We start from the raw sequence: 19,517 nt of genomic DNA, 5'->3' as shown, positions 1-19,517 counted from the left end.
GGTTCCTTGGCTCAGGGGAACACCTGGAGCATCTGCGGCTTCGAGAGGGGGCCACGGTCACTCATTTGTGCAGCTGGAGTGGTCATGGCCCTGAACGTGGCTTCTTCCCAAGCACCTGTGAACACACAGGAAGACTCTAGGACAGAATTTACAAAGTAGTGGTCTTCGGGTTGAATCTAGCTTCTCGACGTGTTTCGTTGAACCCAGATAAAACTGAAAGCTATGAATTAGCTGAAGGAGAAAAGTGCAGGATTATAAGTCAAAATCTGGATTTTGATTTATTTTCTTAAAAAGCAAAGACTGGGGCATCCCTGGCCCCCATTCCTGATTGGCCATGATCTTCTGGAGCTGAGTGGGGGTCCCTCCTTTTCACTGGGACCCCCCAGTTTGCCACGGTCCCCATGGGTCTGTCAGTTTTGCAGACTCACTCAGCTTCTCTTCGAGGTCACCTGCCTGGATCCACGGGCATTTGGTTTTGCAACCCCATGTTGCACCTGGGATGCTGGGTTTAGCCTTTCCTGGGTTAGAGATCCTCTTGATATTTTAATGTACATTAAAGACCTCTCCAGAGAGACACACCTTGCACTTGAAACTTTGGCATAAAATTATAGGTGGTTTCCAGAACCCCTAAAGCTGCCGAGAACCTGGTTCCTAGGTTGAAGTGCCCTGCTTTGAAAAAATGGATCCTGCAGTCTGTGAAACGTCAGAAGCACTCTACAGTTTATAAAGCACACCCCCTTTCCCGGGAGAGCTTGCAGTGTCGTCACTCTAGCTTCCCAGAGCCCCTCCTTCCACCCGCTTGCTTTATACCCCTTGTAGGCAGGTGTAGGGGTCCCCCAGCCTCCTTTACAGATGAAGAGTGGGGTCCAGGGATTCTGAGTGATGCCTGCAGAGCCGTGCAGCTGGGAGCTGGAGGGGCTGGCACTCAGCTCCCCCCACCATTCCTGCTTTGGTCTCCCTTTCCTTCCCACTACCTTCCATTTGCCAGTCGGTTATAAATAGCTTAAAGAAGATTTTATTTCCAGCTTCGAAGTGACATGTGCTGTCAGCAACACCACAAAACACTTCATTGATGTTTTTAAGGGGGGTACGGAAGAGGAAATAAAATTGCTTATTTGCCCAAAGCAATGTTCAGCGAAGTGAAATCCATTGACTCCCCGTGGGACTCTCTGCTTCTCCCAAGTGAATGGATTTTCAAATTTGGAACACAGGTGGCCTTCAGGTTGGATGGACACAGCCCGCCTCTCTGATTAATTCGGTGGATGACGTGCTCCAAGGAGGGCTAGGAGTCGGAGATTCCCCCCTCCCCACCACCTACTTCCTGCCTGGGGAAAACCACAGGGAGAGGGGAGTGAAGGGGAAGCAGCTCCTAACAGCGCTGGGGGCCTTGCCTGGAAGGGGTAAGCAGTGGTTTTTCTGTGTTGCTGCATGTCAGGGTGAAGGCTGGTGGGAGAAAGTGTTCCTCTGAGTCTTCTCAGCACAAGAAGAAATCACAGCCAAACCTGTGCAATCAAAGAGAAGGGTCTGTGTGAGATGGTGGGGTGATACAAGGTGAGTTTTGATGATATGGCCAGGGGATCCAGGAATAAGCAACAGGGCTGAGCACCGACATAGAAAAGGGAAAGAGAGTAACCCAGTATTGTTACTGTGCTGAATATGTTAGTTGCTAAGTTGTTTTCTGACTCTTTGCAACTCCATAGCGGAGAAGGCAATGACACCCCACTCTAGTACTCTTGCCTGGTGAATCCCATGGATGGGGGAGCCTGGTGGACTGCCATCTATGGGGTTGCACAGAGTTGGACATGACTGAAATGACTTAGCAGCAGCAGCAGCTCCATGGACTATAGCCCGCCAGGCTCCTCTGTCCATGGAATTCTCCAGGCAAGAATACTGGAGTGGGTTGCTATTCCTTTCTCCAGGGGATCTTCCCAACCGAGGGATCGAGCCAGGGTCTCCTGCATTGCAGGCGGATTCTTTACCATCTGAGCCACCAGGGACCAACCCAGTATCATGAATGGATTGACCAAAAAGTGCATTTGGGTTTTTCTGTACAATGCAATATGTAAGGAGTGCTGAGACACAAGGCCTGGTGCAGAAAGCTGGCAAATGAAGGATGTTTGGGTCTCGAACCAAAAAAGCTCTTCCTTGGCCTGAGCTAGCGGAAATAGCCAGCAGTCATCCGGTGCTTTACATAATATGCAGCCCTCGACCTGCTGCTTCAAGACTCTATGAGATGAAAATCCCTCCTGCTGCACGCATTTGGTGGCTGAGAGAATCCGGATGTGAGAGCCTCCCTCGTTTACTTGAGGCCACACAGCTGTGGTACATGGTGGAGCCTAGCAGTTTGGCCCCAGAGTTTCTGTCTTTAACCTCTTTGCCTTCTTGCCTCAGTGAACTGAGCTTGGAATAGAGAAAGCTCCCATCCCTGGAGGAAAAGAAACCCGGGAGAGAGAAAGAGGCAGAGAGAGGCTGTGGGTTGCAGTGTTTGGCTCCAAGTGGGCTCAGGTCGCCTGTCTGAGAAAGAGAGACCAACTGCTGGAAAGAGGAAGCGGCGGAGAGCCCTGCTGAGAGCTGACCCTGGCTCTGACCCCTCTGGACTCTCTAAAAGCAGAGAAATGAGAGCTGATTTATGTCCTGACCCTTTAACACTACTCTGAAAGCGGGTGGTGACCTTATTTATCTTATTCACGGCTGTGTCCCCACTGGTTTCTCTCGGGTGCTCAGAAAAGCCTTGTGGAATTAACGTGGAAAGTGACTGGCCTGGTGTCAGACACCATCATTTAAACTTAGGTCTCTTTGCCCTGAGGTGAAGCTGGATGTTCTCATTTCCCTGCGTTCCTGACGGGAGAATGAATGGAATTTAGGCTCTTGTGTCTGGGTGGAGCAGCATGCTGGAAACAGCCCTGCTGCACCCATCAAGGCTGGGGGAGAAGCTCACAGCATTTATGATTCAGTTCAACTCAGTGTGCATCTCTTCGGCTCTGAGCACGTACCCAGCATTGTATCTGGTGTCCCAATAACGCTAAAGGAACTGAAGACAGGCAGCATCTCAGCCTTTGGGAAGCTTCTCCTACAGACACGGAGATAAAGTGAACGTCTCAGAGCATCTTACTCTTTCTCTTCCAGTGTGAAATGAGGAGCTTGTTTTTATCACATGTATGCTCTTACTACATGGTAAGCTCCTCTCAAAGATAAGACTTTAGGTGCAGTGAATTTATTAGAGATGTGGTCCCAGGAAGCACTGGCATGAGAGTGGGAAGGGCCCTGGGGAGGAAGGAAAGTCACAAAAAGTGTTTTTACTGGGGACCTCTGAGAGATGGTTTCAGACACACCCCAGAACCATCCCTCTGCAGATCAAGGAGACTGGGGTCTTCATCTGCTGTCTCCCTCCCTGGTTGGTCCTTGATGACTCCTGGACACTGAGTCCCTGGCACGTCTACACTTCCTCTTGGCCAGAGCACATCCTTAGGTAGAGAGATGAAGGGAACACGGGGTGGGTGCATGGGGACAGTTAACAGGAGGCCCCCCAGTAGACTGAAGGGATTGTAGGCAGGGAGCATTTAGATAGAAATACTTAGCTCCAGGTCCCGAGCGTCTGACACAGACTACCGCATAGAAAGTGCTCAGTGAGTATCCATGGATGAACTCAAAACCACCCATGTAAGCGGGGATGAGAGATGAAAGACAAAAGCAAAGCGACAGCATTCTGATATTTTAAGAGCCCTAATGTGGTTTATTAAACAACCCCAAACCTTTAGGGTACCAGAGAGGGCAGCCTATTTGGAAGCCTTGCAGCTGGGGTTCCTGTTGGATATTTGCCCATGGCTGGTTTGGCCACATCAGTGACTGCGAAACCAGCTTCCACCTGACAGGTGCTTGATTTAAAAACAGCAACCACCCCCCGACCCTAACCCAGCCTCGTATCAGCCCTGACATGCCCAGAACATAAGATGGCAAATTAGAGAGACAGAAACTCCACTTCACTGCAAGCCAAGACTTAGACGATCCTCATAGCCCCTTATTTATGAAGTCTGGGTTTCCCTTTCACCTTTCAGTGAAATTGGGATGGCTTGCTGGCCTTAAATAGTAATGAATTTGGGGCTGTGTTCTGCCTCCTAGCATGAAGTCCTTAATGAATGTTCCCATCTTTCTACAGGGAAATCTCTCTCTCTGCTAATTGCTGTCATCATCCATCAAGATCACCAACAGAGCAGTATTCCAGCCAGAGAGGCCTTGGGGCCCAGGTGAGCTCCAGGACCAGGAAGCGAGGGGCCCACATGGGGCTGCACCTACTGGGCGTCTCCACCAGGAGGTGCCAAGGAGGCACACGCAGCCGGAGTCTGGACCAGCCTCTCAGGCTGTGTACCTGGGAGTCACTGGCCCTGGGACTACCAAGCCACCTACCTTGGGGACCTGGGGGTGGCTGAGCCATGCGGTACAAGATTCCTTCAACCTTTTAATCAGACCAGCCTTCCTTTATCTCTTTTATACCTCAAATCAGATTTTGTCAAACAAGCCCTACTAATTTGAAAAGAAAGATTTGAAAGCCACAGATCTAGCCCAACTGTTACCTTTCACAGGTGAGCCGACACAGTCCGGAGGCCAGGCGAGGAGGGAGGTGCTACAAGGTCAAAGAGAAAGTCAGGTTCAGACCTGGGGCATGAGCCCAGGTCTCCTGGTTGCAAAGACAGCATTTCTGGGGTTTTGTTTGTTTTTAATTCTCTACATCCCACCTCCATCTGTTTTATACTTTAACAAATGTTCAGGCACCCGCCCCGTGTGTCTACCTCGGAGGCTGTAAGAGAGAAAGAGTAGGGGGGATGGAGCATCCAGAGGGCAGGGAAGGTCCCACATGATGGTCGCTGGTTGGGAACTTCACAGATTTATTCTTATTTATGGATTTATTTTATTATTGGAGCATGATTGCTTTACAAAATTGTGTTTCTGCTGTACAATGAAGTGAACCATATATGCATATATATATTCCCCTTCCTCTTGGTTCTTCCTCCCCCCATCCCACCCCTCTAGCTCATCACAGAGCACCGAGCTGAGCTCCCTGTGTTACGGCAGCTTCCCACCAGCTATCTATTTTACACACGATAGTGTGTGTATGTCAATGCTATTTTCTTAATTCATCCCACCCTCTCCTTTTAATTCTTTTGTATGAGGGTCCACAAAGAAGTCTACAGTGCCATAAATGCGTTCAAGACATGGACATTGGTAGGATGATAATGCAAAGATACGTTATATTATACATAAAAAAGATAGGTTATATTCATAGTTACCCAGAGGTGAAAAACAATTTTTATGTAAGCAAGTACCACGTCTCTCACCAAAGAATACTCAAGACACCTTTTACTTGATAAATGTGTATCTTGTGAAGTTTTTCAGAGTCAGTGTTTTAGAACTAGATGGATCCTATCTAAGCCTTATCTTAAAGACAGAGAACCTAAGCTATGTTGCTAATAATGATCAATGCTGGAACACCAAAAGGAAAAAAGAAGAAGAAGATCATGCTGTCTGGCCACAACTGCCCGTCCTTCTAGAATGCCCATGAGGTGGCGCAGCACCCAAACGGCATCAGTTAGGAGCAGTTAGGTTGGGAATGCTCGCTGCTGAACTCTTTTCGTTTCCTGTTTCAGTGGACGATGCTTCCTGCTTCTATCAGAGGGGACTCACACCTGCGGTCTCCATCACAGGCGCATCCTCTACTCGGATGGTTCGTGCTCTGAATCTCCCGCCTTTGCCATGGACCCAGTGGCTTCGGGCATTTGCCCCTGCTCTCATCTCGGGGTCTCATCTTCAATGTCCGCTGACCTCATCATCACCCACTCTGGTTTCTGCTACCACCATCTGGGCTGAATATGGCCCCCACCCACTCCGCTACAGCCGCTGCTTTGTTGGGTCGTCATCAGCCTCCTCCCTGGCGAGTTCCAGGGTCTCTTCCTTGTCATCAAGTCTATTTTCCAGTCACGTGGCTGGTTCCTTTGGCTTCCTGAAGCCAAAGTTTTGCCAGCTGGTTTTGGCCTCACTCCCACCGCTCTCTCCAGCACCCACTCCCGCCCCCCAGCCCGTCTGCACAAAGTCTTCTCTGCCGGATCACCCTCCCCTGCTCTGGGTCCAAATGTTGGATCAGCTGTGGGTCCCCTTTTCTTCTTTACCTGCACACTGTCTCCTTAGGTGACCTCATCCACTTCCGTGGCTTTAAATACCATCTTCATGATAATGACTTCCAAATTTATATCTTCAGCACTAACACCCTAAAGCTGCAGACTCATATATCCTGCTAACTTGACATTTCCACTTAGGTGACTAATGGGTATCTCAACTTAATACATTAAAAAAAAATGGGCTTAATTTTCTCACCTTACTGCCAAAGTTGTTCCTCCCTTACTGTTTGCCATGTTGGTAAATGTCACCACCTTTTCCCCAGTGGTTCAGACTCAAGCCTGGGAACCATCTTTAGTTCATCTAAGCATTTCACCCCAACATCCAGCCCATAAGTGAGCCTTGCAGGGGCTCTTCTTAAGAGAGACTCTGGATCTGTTCGCCTCTCTCCAGCTCCCGTGCTGCTCTGAGTGCCCCCAACTCCACCATTTCTTCCTTTAGCGTTTCTAACAGTCTCCTAACAGTTCTCTGTGCTACCTGTATTGCTTCTTAGAATTTTGTCTGTATATAGAACACTGAGTGTTCTTTGAAAATTGTAAATCAGATCTCGTCACTTATCTACGCAAGGACCTTCAAAAAGTCTCACTTACATTTAAATTTAAGCTATTCGCCATGCCTAGCAAGTTGTTATGTGAGCTGGGCCCATCTAGTGTTTTTTTTTCTTCTTTTTTTGTAGGCAAAGGAGTTCGTTTTATTTTTTAATATTAATTTTTTTGGCTGTACCAGGTCTTAGTTGCAGCTTGCAGGATCTTTTTTTTTTTTTAGTTGAAGTATGCTGGATCTTTGGTTGTGGCATTCAGACACTTACTTGTGGCATGTGGGACCTAGCTCCCTGACCAGGGATTGAACCTGGCCCCCATGCATTGGGAGCTAAGTGTCTTAGCCACTGGACTACCAGGGAAATCTCCCTCCAGTCCCGCAATCCTACCTTTGACCTCATCTCGTACTGCACTTGACTTCTCTGAATATATTTGCCCCCTCTGGTGTTTTTCTTTCCTTCTCTTCTTCCTCTCCTTTCTTTCCTTCCATTCTTCTTTCCTTTCCTCTTCCCTCCCTCCTCTAAACATCAAGTCCGTTTCCTCCTGACAGCCTGTGTTGATTTTCTCTTGCCCTGTAATAAATGGGCAGAGGCTTACACTTTAGCACATATAGTTGGCTGCTCTCTCTTTTTCTCAGTTTGTCATGGGGCGTCAGCCCTCTCGGGGGTGTGGGGTGGGGAACAGGGGACAGCTTAACAAAAGGACCTGAGAGGCCAGGGAGCAGAATAAAGCCATCCAGACCCTTTTTCCTTGCAGCAGAAGTCGCACTCCATGACTAATCAGGAGCCGGAAGTCCTGAGGCTGGAGAGGACAAAAGGAAATATAAATGTTACATAAAGATAATAGCACGTTCTGGAAGCTCCTGGTGAGGAGTCGCTCTTACCCTGTAATTGGGACCAGGCTGTGTCAGTGCTGGGGGCAGGGAGTCACTTTGGAGGGCCTGATGGAGGAGGGACGTGATGGCCCTGAGGGTCCTTGCATGTGGGTCAGTCTGCAACAGGACACAGGGCTGACTTCTGCTGCCGGCAGAGCTTCATGCTGCCTGCTGGCAGGACAAGAGACAGCACGGATGTGAGGAGGGGGTGGGGAGGGTGACTGGCCCCCACCTGGTGCCCTCTGTGGTCAGGTCACCCAGTTCTCAGCGCCAGTCATGCTGGACAACTTGCAGTCTTGCGATAAGACCAGCTTTTGCTGACCGCTGATCTGGAAAATATTTTTTCTTCCCTTCTCTGCAGATAAGGCCCATGGATTCTTTCAGCCTCAACCCAGATAATATATCTTTCAGAAAGTGTTCTCTGATTTCTCTCCTCCAGATTTGGAGAAGTGCCTCTGTACCCTCCCTCAGCCTCCAGAGCTTCCTTCTCTTCTTGTGAAAAGTTTCAGTTTTGGAGCTGAAGCAAAAAGTGCACTCAGAAGAGCTCTGCAGAGTCGGGCCACACAGACAGATCCTGGTCTCCTCTGGGTGGGTCAGAAAATTGAGAAGGAGATACACGCTTTACTCCCTTCATAGGTGTGAGATGCAAAATGTTGAATAAATGTAAAGAAACACAGGCCTAGAAGGTGGGGAAGAGTGTTGGAGTCATGGCTCTCTTATTTCTGCACGTGTGCTGGGCAAAGTGATTAATCTGAGTCCCAGTTCCTCATCGGTAAAGTAAGGACAAACGTGTGTACCTGCCTGGACTGCTGTGAGCATTAAATCAGATTAAGAGCTGTGTAAACTGATGTTTAAACTTCGGGTGTCACTGTTTTCTGAACAGAGGACACCTGTGATGCTGGTGACTGTTTCTGGGGGAGCTGCCGGGTGAAGGGATGTATCCTGATTTGCTGTTTAGTTGCTCAGTCATGTCCGACTCTTTGCCAACCCATGGAGTGTAGCCTGCCAGGTGCCTGAGTCCATGGGATTCTCCAGGCAAGAGTACTGGAGTGGTTGCTATTTCCTTCTGTAGTCCTGATTTGGGGGAGACTCAAGCAAGCACAGAGTAGTGGTGAAAAGAGAGGTAGAACAGTTCCTGTGTTCCAGAGGCTATTATTTTGTTGCATTGTCTTGATAATCTTATGGTTATTATTGCTTCCATTTTGTAAATCTGGTTACTGCGGCTTAACATGTTCTGGGTGTGTTCCCTCTTCTCCTGGGACTGAACAGGCTGGACTAGTTCCATGGGTCCCTTGCCTTTTGGCTTCTGGTTGGGTGTGTTGGTGAGGAGGCACAGGGCAGTGGGAGGTGGGAATAGAGGAAGCTTTTCTTGTTTCTGCTGTGGTTGGCTGCATCCCTCTACTGAAAGCCACATCCCTCTACTGAAGGCTGCATCCCTCTACTGAAGGCTGCATCCCTCTACTGAAGGCTGCATCCCTCTACTGAAGGCTGCATCTCTCTACTGAAGGCTGCATCCCTCTACTGAAGGCTACATCTCTCTACTGAAGGCTGCATCCCTCCACTGAAGGCTGCATCCCTCCACTGAAGGCTGCATCCCTCCACTGAAGGCTACATCTCTCCACTGAAGGCTACATCTCTCCACTGAAGGCTGCATCCCTCTACTGAAGGCTGCATCCCTCCACTGAAGGCTGCATCCCTCCACTGAAGGCTGCATCTCTCTACTGAAGGCTGCATCCCTCTACTGAAGGCTACATCTCTCTACTGAAGGCTGCATCCCTCTACCAAAGGCTGCAACTCCTGTCCATGCAGAGGCTCTTTCCTTCCACTCTTCAAACTTTGGGCTGCTCAGGGTTGCTTCCTGTTATTGGTTCTTTAGCTTGTCTCAAATCCCGCCCTTCCCTTCTGAATAGTTCTCTGCTGAACTCCACCACCCGTTCTCATTCTGAGTAGCTACTCGTTCCCTGCCAGGATGTAGAAACCAAGTAATTGGCCCAAGGTCACATGTCTAGAAGTGATGGGGCCGGAACTGAAGTTCAGCCTCACTTGAAGCTCTTTCCACGACACCGTGGGACTCGTGTCTGTGCTCTGCCGGACAGCTGTCAGCCGGCTGATTAGCCAGAGAAGACCGCCGTCCCCAAGGGTCTCCTATTCTTGTCTACATCTGACATGCTCTTAGGTGAAATCAGAGTGGGAAAAGTCGTCATTTAGGGGAAAACAGAGAGGGCCTCAATGGGACCGTGTGACAGATGGCCTGCCACTCAGAGCCCGTCGTGTCTTGTCTGTTAAGCTCACTCCATCCTCAGAAGGCTGCTGAGTTCTGAGATGGGCATTCCCAGGGGTTTACCCAGGGTCGGCCTGACATGCTCATCATCTGTCATAACAGACAGAGGACCCTCAAAACCAGCTGATCTTTGCAGTTATAGCCCTGAAGTCAGTGTGGGATGCCCCCTGCCCACCTTGCCTCCATACCTCCACTGGGTGTCCTGGGCTGAGGCATTACCAACAGGCAGAGCTCTGGCCGAGGGAGCTCGGCCCGAGCAGGAAGGTGCAGGGAAGGACAGGAGGGGCCGTGCTGAGCATCTGCTGGGCACTCTCGGGGCTCCTGCCCAAGGTCTCCTGGAGGTCTAGGACCCCCAGGGGCAGGCAGAGCAGATCAGGAAAGCCCCAGAGGAAGAATGGGGGCCTTGGTGCCTATGTGAACAGATGCTTTTGCTCTTCAGGGACGATTCCCTGGAGACACAGAAGAGAACAGGGATATTGAGGCCTTTGGGGAAAGCTACCACCACCTGGCAATATTGGTGAAAATATATCTAGTTTTCTCAGGACAGTTTTTCTCCCCAATTTGAAAGAAACTGGTTTTGATATAAAGCATAAAGTGAGTTTATGTGTATACACAGGGAGGAGATGCAGAGAGACAAGGGGAGGGGAAAATGGATGGAGAAAGTGGAGATGCCGAGACTGGGAAAGAGCCGAGGGAGAAACAGGAAGCTGACTGCCCCATCGGGGATGCAGAAGAGTGCCGGGAGCCTGAGGAGTCGTGCTGAGCTGAGTGCCCTGGGATCCGGGCTGACGGTCCGCGGGGCAGGGGGAAGCCTTATAGAGGGGCAGGTAAGCCCAGCTCAGGACGAATTCACTGCTCTCAGCCTCTCCTTTCAATTTATTGAAAGAGAGGGAAGAACCTAGAAGATCTGAGTATTGACAAGATTACCTTCATGCTAAAACAAAAATTGATTTGTGAATTTAATTTCTTTAAGCAGTTCGGCAAGTGTTATATGCAAAATTATTTTTTAAAGACACTTATTCTTTTACTGGGCTTCAGCCAATGAAACTGAAGTAGGAAATGGCAACTTACTCCAATATTCTTGCCTGGAAAATTCCATGACAGAGGAATCTGGCTGGCTACAATCCATGGGGTCTCAAAGAGTTGGACATGACTGAGCACACACACACGCGCACACACACACACACTCACACACACACACACACTCACACACACACACAGCACAGGATGCACTCGAAAAGCACCGGACTCACACATGACGAGGCAGAGTCAGGTGTCACGTGCCACCTTGGTGGCCCCTGCGTGGGAAGCCACCCAGGGCACTAGACCCAGCCTGGAGCCCGGTGCTGCCACACAGGCCAGGTGACTTTGGGCTAGTAGCTTGGCTTCTCTTCACTCTCTTTATCCCAAACACTGGGCATCATACGTGGACATGTTGGGGTGTTGCTGTGAGGAAGGTTTGAGATGGCACCTCAAGTGCAAGGTGGGTTAGGGACAGACAGGACACAGATCTGTGTCCCACCTTCTTTGAGGCAATGCTCAGAGGTGTGGTGCTCCACCTGTGATTAGAGGGGGTGCTCTGTGGAACATTTTTGTCTAGGAGGGGAAGTTTGAGGAGTACAGGCTTCGGGGGTGAAGGCAGTGAGGCTGGAAAAGAAGGGCCTGGTAGCAGCTGATGATACCTTGTATTTTCCACTTGACTGGTGCTACGCACAGGGCTCTGGACCCAGTTACGCTGAAAGCCTGAGCACCCCTGAGCGCATCCCCGGCGTAGGAGTCAATGGATGTCCTTTCTGTTCTTCCTGTTTGAGTCAAGTCTGTGCTTTGTGCAACCGGAGTTTTTCTTATCGTTTAGAAATGATGAGAGAGACCAGGAGAGGGTGTGAGATGTCTCTGTGATGAGGGGAACACACAGGGTGAGGGATTGGATCGTCTGGAATGTTCATGGAGAGAACCCGTGGAGGAATGGTAGAGAGAGGATGTGATTCTGGGAAGCTGGAGTGGGTTTCTGATCTTCCTTAGCCCTAGTTGGGGCTCTCTGGGGAAGCTGTTGTGATAGCAGAACCTCAGTGTCCTCATTTGTCTGATGGAGGCAACATCGAAAAAGGCATACAGTCTTGAGGGTCAGAGGAGATACTACGTATTTCAGCCTCCCCAGTGCCGTGCCCCATCCACAGGCAAGCCCGAACTCGCAGGGCTTTGGGCCGCTGTGATCTGCCTGCGTGCGATATTTGTTGTGTTTCGTTTTGTTTTCTTCGATCGTCAGGATGGTGATGAACACTTTACACACTGGGGTTTTACTCACTTCCAAGTTTTCTCATCCGAGTTATCCTTGTTTTCCTTCAATGCATTTTCCTCTGGGTTCAGGTGGCTGCCGTGTTTGGAAAGTGGCCAGGGAGATGTAGAACTCACGGTTTAAAATCATTTTATCTCTTCACGACTTTGTGCACATTTAACTCTGTTTAATGATCTCAGCAACGCTTTGAGGCTGGGGTTGCCATTTCCAGGTTCAGACGGAAAACTGAGTTTCTGCAAGGTTCATTGGCTAGCTTGGGTCATGCAGCTGGCAAGCGGCGGAGCCTCAGTGCAAAGCCAGGATGGCAGTGTAGTGAAGCCCAACCTCCCAGCTGGGGGTGAGGGTGGTTGGGGTTGGCTCCACCTATGGCTTCAGCCAAGCAGAGGCCCTGACCTGGGGTGGCACTGGGGGAGCTGGGAGTGAGACGCTGGGCCTCTCTCTTCCCCCACCAGCATCCTTGGGCCGGTGTCTCGATGCCATGTTTGCGTGGACCTTCCTCCTCCTTCCTCACCTCCACCCATCTCTCTCCTGCGCCTTCCCTGAGGTGGTGGGGCTGGCCCCATCTCCAGCTAATTAAGACTTCCTTTTCTTGATTTAAACACCGGCAAAGCCACCTCCTCTTCCTCCCACCTCTCTGAGGGCTCCTCAGAAGCAGTCGAGCTGACAGCTCAGAAGAGAAAGCAACTCAGACAGCAGCAAACTTTCTGCAGCAGCTCCCCGAGGGAGCCCGGAGCAGGGCAGCCGTCTCTTCCTGCGGGAACTCCAAGCACTCCCAGTTGTGTTCTGTTTTTAAAGAAAAGGGTTTAAACAAGCCCCCACATATCCTCTTATTAAATGGAATAAAATTATAAGTGGATATACTTCCCTGGGGGGATATGTTGGTGGAGTCTTTCCTGTGCTACTCATATTGGTATCATTTTTCTAGACTGGGAAACTGCCTCTCTCTATATATACATATATATATATATATGTATATAAATCTGTTTAACATATATATGATTAAATGGTAAAATGAAAATGTTAGTCACTCAGTCATATCTGACTCTTTGTGACCCCATGAATTGTAGCCTGCCAGGCTCCTCTGTCCATGGAATTCTCCAGGCAAGAACACTGGAGTTGGTAGCCATTCCCTTCTCCAGGAGATCTTTCTGACCCAGGGATTGAACCCAGATCTCCTGCTTTGCAGGTAGATTCTTTACCGTCTGAGCCACCAGGGAAGCCCATGTGTGTGTGTATAATATCACCAACTATGCACTGGGCATTGTGCCAGATATTAGGCTTATGAAGATGAACAAGATTCAATTCCTGCCTTTAAGGAGGCCACGGCTCATGGTGGATGAGATGAGAGACAGGACGTAAATGGGAACTTGTAGTGAAAGATGTAGGTTGATTTAAAATTTTTTTTAATTGGGGTGAAAAAGATGTAAAACACAGCTTAGCATTAAACAATTTTAGCGTGTACAGTGCAGCAGTCTTACATATATTCCATATGCATAGTGATGCTCTAGAACTTTTTCATCTTGCAAAACTGCAACACTACCCGTTAAATTATGACTTCTCAGAGCCCTCTTCCCCCAATCCCTGGGAACCACCATTCTATCGTCTGAGTCTATGGGTTTGACTCCTTTAGAAACCTCATCAAAGTGAAATCAACAGTATTTGTCCTTTTTATTTGACTTGTTTCACTTGGCATAATTCAAAATTCATCCATGTTGTAGCACAAGATAGGTTTTCCTTCCTTTTTAAGGATGAACAATATCCCACCAAATGTATATACCAATTTTTCATTCATTCATTCATTCACAAATCCATCCTTCCATCCAGAAGTAGAAACTATTTCTATCTTCATTTTTCAGATGAAGACCCTGACTTAGACAGAGGATAAGGATAAATCAAAAATAATTTGCCCAAGGGAGGAGGCTGGATTTGAACCCATGAGGACAGGTTTTATGTTTATTTTGTCTACCCTGATTTTCCTGGAGCTATGCAGAAAAATATAAGGCACATATAAAGAATCTGACAAATATCAGAGAGTTAATTGAAGATCAAGGCAAAACCTAATTAGATTTAGGGCTGTTGGATGTAGCACACAAAGGAGTTTTGGGGTCCAGGGGGGCTCCTCACCTTCTTGACTGGTAATGAAGGTGTTTGCAGTGCCATCCGTTGAGGCAGAGTAGTAGAAGGAAGGAGAAATCTGAGGGGCAGGTAAGGAACTCACTGTTAGACATTTTGATTTAAAGATGTCTGCGGACCACCTGTGTGGAGACGTTCAGCAAATTATTGAGTAAATAAAGAAAAATGAGGTACAGTTTTCTCCCTTCAGGATGCTCACAGAAGTATCAGAGAGATAATCAGAATTCAGTGCATGATACAGCTGGGAAGAGAAGAGGAGGAAGGATGAGAGCAGGTAGAACAAGGCTCGTCTTTTGTATAATCTTTTATCATCCGACCTCGACGCTCTTTCACGGTGTTGGGAAAGAAGTGGAGTCATCGATCAGACTTGGGGAAGTTATTCTGGTCTTGACACTTAAGCAGCGGGGTGTCTGGAAGTGAATCTATTCTGGTTAATAGTTCTTCCCAATTGTTCTCCCAATTAGGTGATGTTTCAGCTCTCTGTCATCCTGGATTTTCTTATATTTTGTGAAATGGAGCCTGTTTATAATAAGCTGCTTTCCTTAGAGATGCTGTTCACCTCCCTCCTAGTTGATGGCCACGTGATTTTGGAGGTCAGATGTCCACTTATGATGGATACGGGGGTCGACCCGAGGTATGCATTGAGACACCTTTGTGCCTCAAATGGTCTTTTAGGGTCACATGGTTAGGCAATAGCTGTCACAAGAAATTTCGAGCTCTTAAGAGAAGAAAGACCTTTGAGGATAAACACTTCTGAAATGAGGGTGAAGACTGCAGTGGAGTATTTATTGCTTCTATCATTTCTGGCCATATTCTCCTCCATCCTTGTCCAGGGAGGTAGGTTTCTATGATGGAGATTTTGAAAGTGGGTGAGGATTCAGGATGGTTACAATCATTTGGTTAACATGCACTATTCCTGAGAATAGTGAGGCTTGAGGGACTCATATTTCTGCCTTTGTTTTGGTCCCTTACCTCTAGAAAGATTGAAAATTCTCCCAAATTACCCCAAATACTGATGAGTATTTACCTTCCTGCATCATCCTTAGAATCTGAGGCGCATGCAGTCCTAGACGGGGACAACACTTCCACCCCCGTACACGGGTACTGTTTTGGTTGCTTTGCAAACTTGTGGGGTCTCAACTGCTGTTTATCTCATTTTATTGAGAAAGAAATTGAATATTCACAGTGATAAGACTTCTCCAAGATGGTACAGCTGGTAGAGGCAGAATCAGAACTGGTTTCTAGATTTCTTGATTCTTGGTACAAAGCTTGTTGCTCTCATACCCAAGCACTGGGGGTAGGGGGGTGGGGTCATTAACAAAGCCCTTCCTCCCCTTCATGTCTTCATCTTTCTCCTTCCTTGACTTTAGTCGCTTATTAAGCTGAGTAGACAGGGCAAGTGTTTGACACTCAGTGTGGTGCATGAAAATCGTAAGGATCTCTTCCTGTGAACTCACAAAAATCCACTTGACGTGAAGATGAGCCTGACATGTGGGTGGGTGACATGATCGCACGTGACAAGGCACATTTGGTTGCTGCCCTGATAACCAAGTGGGAAGGAGGAAAAGAGAGACTGCTGCAAAGGAAGGCAGAAGACCCAAACCCTGGGCTCGCGTCTTCCTCCTTGTAACTCTATTTGTGAGCCAGGTGACTTCCCTGGGGATCACCGTCCTCGTCTGTCAATTAGGAAAGGCACCCTGCCTGTCCCTGTAAGGCAGGAAGAACCGGGTGATCTGTCAGCCTCCATACAACTCTAAAGCAGTGCTGTAATTATCCGAGTGCACTTGAACCTGAAGCCTGATATATAATTGCTTCTCTCTCTCTATGAAATATGATGAGACACTTGCTCATTTCTTTCCCCTGCTACGGAACAGCCGTTATCTTAGGGGGCATTTGGTTTGGTTTTTAATCATGCACAGGTGTTGTAAGATTCTGGCAGAATAGTACCTCTTTAGGTGCCCCTTCACAACCTCTGCATGTAGAGACGAAGATAAGATTATTTACACCCCGTTCCATTATTCACAGCCTCTTGGAATGTAGCATTAAATAATTCAGAGACCATACAAGCTTGGGGATTGATGGTGAGGCTGATGGTTTTTGCAGATACAGCATGCAGCAGCTGTAGAAAAGTCCAGCTTCTGGTGCAAATGCACGCGAGGACAATTACTGGGTAACCACATACTTGTCAGGACCACCTTGGAGTGATGCCTTCTAGCTGGTCTAAAAATGACTCCAGATCAGAGAGGGTGGGGAGCCTTTTCTCTGGTGTGAAATCCCCACCATCCAGCCACCTTCTCATCTGAAGCTCCTTGAGGGCCTTAGAATTACACCCCTCCACCCCAACCCAGCATAGATCCAGCCCCACAGTAAGTGCTTGATGAATTTTGAAACAGTAAATGGTCTTCATTTCTCAGCTGCCTGTTGTCTCTGCTACGACAGATTCAGAACAAGTAAAGCCATTGGGTATTGGGAGGCTGTGTCCCAGCTCTTCCGCTTACTAGCCTAGTGATTTTACAAACAATAGGGAGCTATAGAGAAAGAAGAGATGGTGGTTTAGTCACTGAGTCATGTCTGACTCTTGTGATCCCATGGATTGTAGCCTGCCAGCCTCCTCTGTCCTCTGCCAGGGGATTTCCCAGGCAAGAATACTAGAGTGGGTTGCCATTTCCTTCTCCAGGGGATCTTCCTGACCCAGGGATCAAACCTGGGTCTCCTGCATGGCAGGAAAATTCTTTGCCAGCTGAGTCACCAGGGAATCTGTGAGAGACGAGGAGAGAGAGAGGACAGGGAAACTGAACCGGGAGAAGTCGAGAGCTGGGGGGTGCGAAGAGGGGAGAGCTTCAGGTGGAAAGTGTGGTGGGCGTGACATCAAGCAGTGTGGCGTTTGAGGAGAAAGAGTCTTGGGAAGTGATCACCAGGTCTGACCTCGTAAATGAGGCTTCTTTCTGCGGCACCACAGCAAGGCAGGCACGTGGGCAGCAGGCTGGTTCAGACCCACTTGGCCACTTAGATGTCTGGCCTCTTGCTCCTGGCAATTGGCTCCTGAGTTCCCAGCCCAAACCGCTGAGTTTCAGACCAGTGAGACGGCTTCTGATACCTACTCCTGGCCCTGCCTACCACGCTCAGGCAGGCCAACTCTCCTCTGGACCCCAGAGCTCTGGTCCAGGCTCTGTTCACCTCTGAATCAGCTCTTGATTTCAGAGCTGCCAGCAGCTCTAGATAGGAGGGACTGTTTCCTTGTCAGCCTCCCAGCCCCACGGAATCTTCCACAGACAGGATGGTTTCAGGGTTCAGATGAGCATTCCTGGTGACCTCTCAAAGGGAAATTGAGGCAAATCCTCAGTGTGCTAGATGTGAAGTAATTAGAAGCACAATAATCAGCAAGCTTAGGCTGCAAGTGGAAGACATTTGGTGAAGGAGCAGGGCCCCAGATGACGCACGGGAGTTGTCAGAACTCTCCTTGCAGGGGAGCAGGACCACACTGATGGCTGTGTGTGGGCAGTGGTCAGGGCAGGCCCGTGCTTTCCTGCAGCCATAAGGAATTCGAGCATCATGGCTAGGATCAAGGGATGAGACATAAAGGAGCAGTTTGGAGGTACAAACCCATAGGAATTGGGCTGAGGGGCTAGAAGTGGGTTCTGTCATTAGCAACAGGTAGCACTGAGCTGTGATGGAGGCATTTAGAAGAAGGTGGAAGGAAAGACCCTCTGAGGCTGGTTTGGCAGAGAGAGGGACTTTTCAGAGAGTGTTGTTGCCTTGCTGGAATGGGAGGAGGGGGATGGGGAACATGTTTGGACAGGTGGGACCTGAAGTTTTGGTTGAGGGGCTGGGCTGAGACAAGAGAAGGAAAACCTTTTCCTGGAACGGGAAAGGAGGATGCTGAGGGGAAAAGGGAGGAGACTGAGGGCCAGCTGTTGATGGCCTAGAGCCCTCTGGATGCTGGCAGAATCTCAGAGAGCAAGTTCCCTGGAGATGAGCATGCTTTGGGGATCAGGAAAGGCTTGACTATGTGGGATCACTCAGTGATATGGGATCACGAAGAAGCTGGGGAGTCAGGCAGGGAAGCTAACATCGCTCACCTGGATTCGCACATCAGTGGAGTTCCTGTGACGTTTCTGGCACTTGTCATTGGCTCTTTTCCTCCTCAGAACACTATGCTATGGGGAAGGTATTGCTCATCCCCATTTTGGAGAAGAAGTCATGGAGATTCAGAGAGGTTAATTCACATCCCCAGCTGCAAGTGACTGAGATGGGATTCTAATCTCAGCCTTTCTGATTATGATGACCATGATCTTTCTATTTCGTCCATGGTAAGGCAAGCGGGCACATCGAGATCATGATTTATGATGAACTCCACTTAAGAGCACGGTCTAGCTTCTGAACAATAAGAATCATGACAGTTATAAGCGCATTATCAGTTCTACCTGGATGGCTTTCCACTGCTTGCCATTTGCTTGTTTCACCAGATTCTGGTCTTTATACCATTAATTACCACGGGATGTTCGGTGTGGATACTACTATCTTTATACCATTAATTACCACGGGATGTTCGGTGAGGATACTACTGTCCTGTTAGCAGGTGAACATAAAAGTGACTGGAGAGGCCCAGGACCCCCTGAGAAGTCGGTCCCCTGGTTGTGGCTGGAACCAGATTTTTTTCTATGTTTTCATTCAGGCCTCTTTGGTCCTCATCCTACTTTGTGTTCATTGTAAGGGACTGATTGAAAGAGTGACTCAGTGATGGTGTGTGACCTGGTATCTCTCCCAGCTCAGGCCTTGCAGTGCAAGGCAGGTGCTGTCATCTGCCTGCATGGGCCCAGACGACAGGAATGACAACAAGAAGGCCTACTATGTCAGATCTAGAGCAGACGTTATCTCATTTAGTTCTTAAAAAAAGGAAGCAAATGTGAGAGGTGGATCTTGCTAATAGACCTATGAAAAATACTTAGTTTTTTATTTTGCTACATCAGGTCTTAGTTGTGGCTCTTGGGACCTTTAGTCGTGGGCTCTGGAGCACACGGGCTCAGCAGTTGCAGAGGGCAGACTTAGTTGCTCTGCAGCATGTGGGATCTTAGTTCCCCAACCAGGGATCAAACTCCTGTCCCTTGTACTGGCAGGTGGATTCTTAACCACTGGACCACCAGGGATGCCCTAGACCCATTTTACAGGTGAGGAAAAGTGTGTCCTGTGAATGGTGGCACCTGATCTTGTCTGAATCTGAAGCCT

The 19,517-nt window shown here is 48.7% G+C and overlaps 1 long non-coding RNA gene across 6 annotated transcripts; it reads left to right on the top strand.

Moving 5' to 3' along the window:
• Nucleotides 1-833: 833 nt before the first annotated feature.
• Nucleotides 834-8,809, top strand: LOC138446159 (uncharacterized). Of its 6 annotated transcripts, none has more exons than XR_011259153.1 (5): nucleotides 834-1,400; nucleotides 4,157-4,244; nucleotides 5,643-5,719; nucleotides 7,467-7,572; nucleotides 8,021-8,809. It is a non-coding gene; the product is annotated as an uncharacterized lncRNA (long non-coding RNA). The 6 variants fall into 6 exon arrangements; XR_011259156.1 differs by having other exon boundaries at nucleotides 7,464-7,572; nucleotides 8,021-8,761; XR_011259158.1 differs by having other exon boundaries at nucleotides 7,464-7,572; nucleotides 7,943-8,429.
• Nucleotides 8,810-19,517: the final 10,708 nt, after the last annotated feature.

Source organism: Ovis canadensis, chromosome 9 (genome assembly GCF_042477335.2).
Source record: "Ovis canadensis isolate MfBH-ARS-UI-01 breed Bighorn chromosome 9, ARS-UI_OviCan_v2, whole genome shotgun sequence".
NCBI lineage: Eukaryota > Metazoa > Chordata > Mammalia > Artiodactyla > Bovidae > Ovis > Ovis canadensis.
Note: the sequence above shows the minus strand (reverse complement) of the source record. Positions and strands in the feature narration are given on the sequence as shown.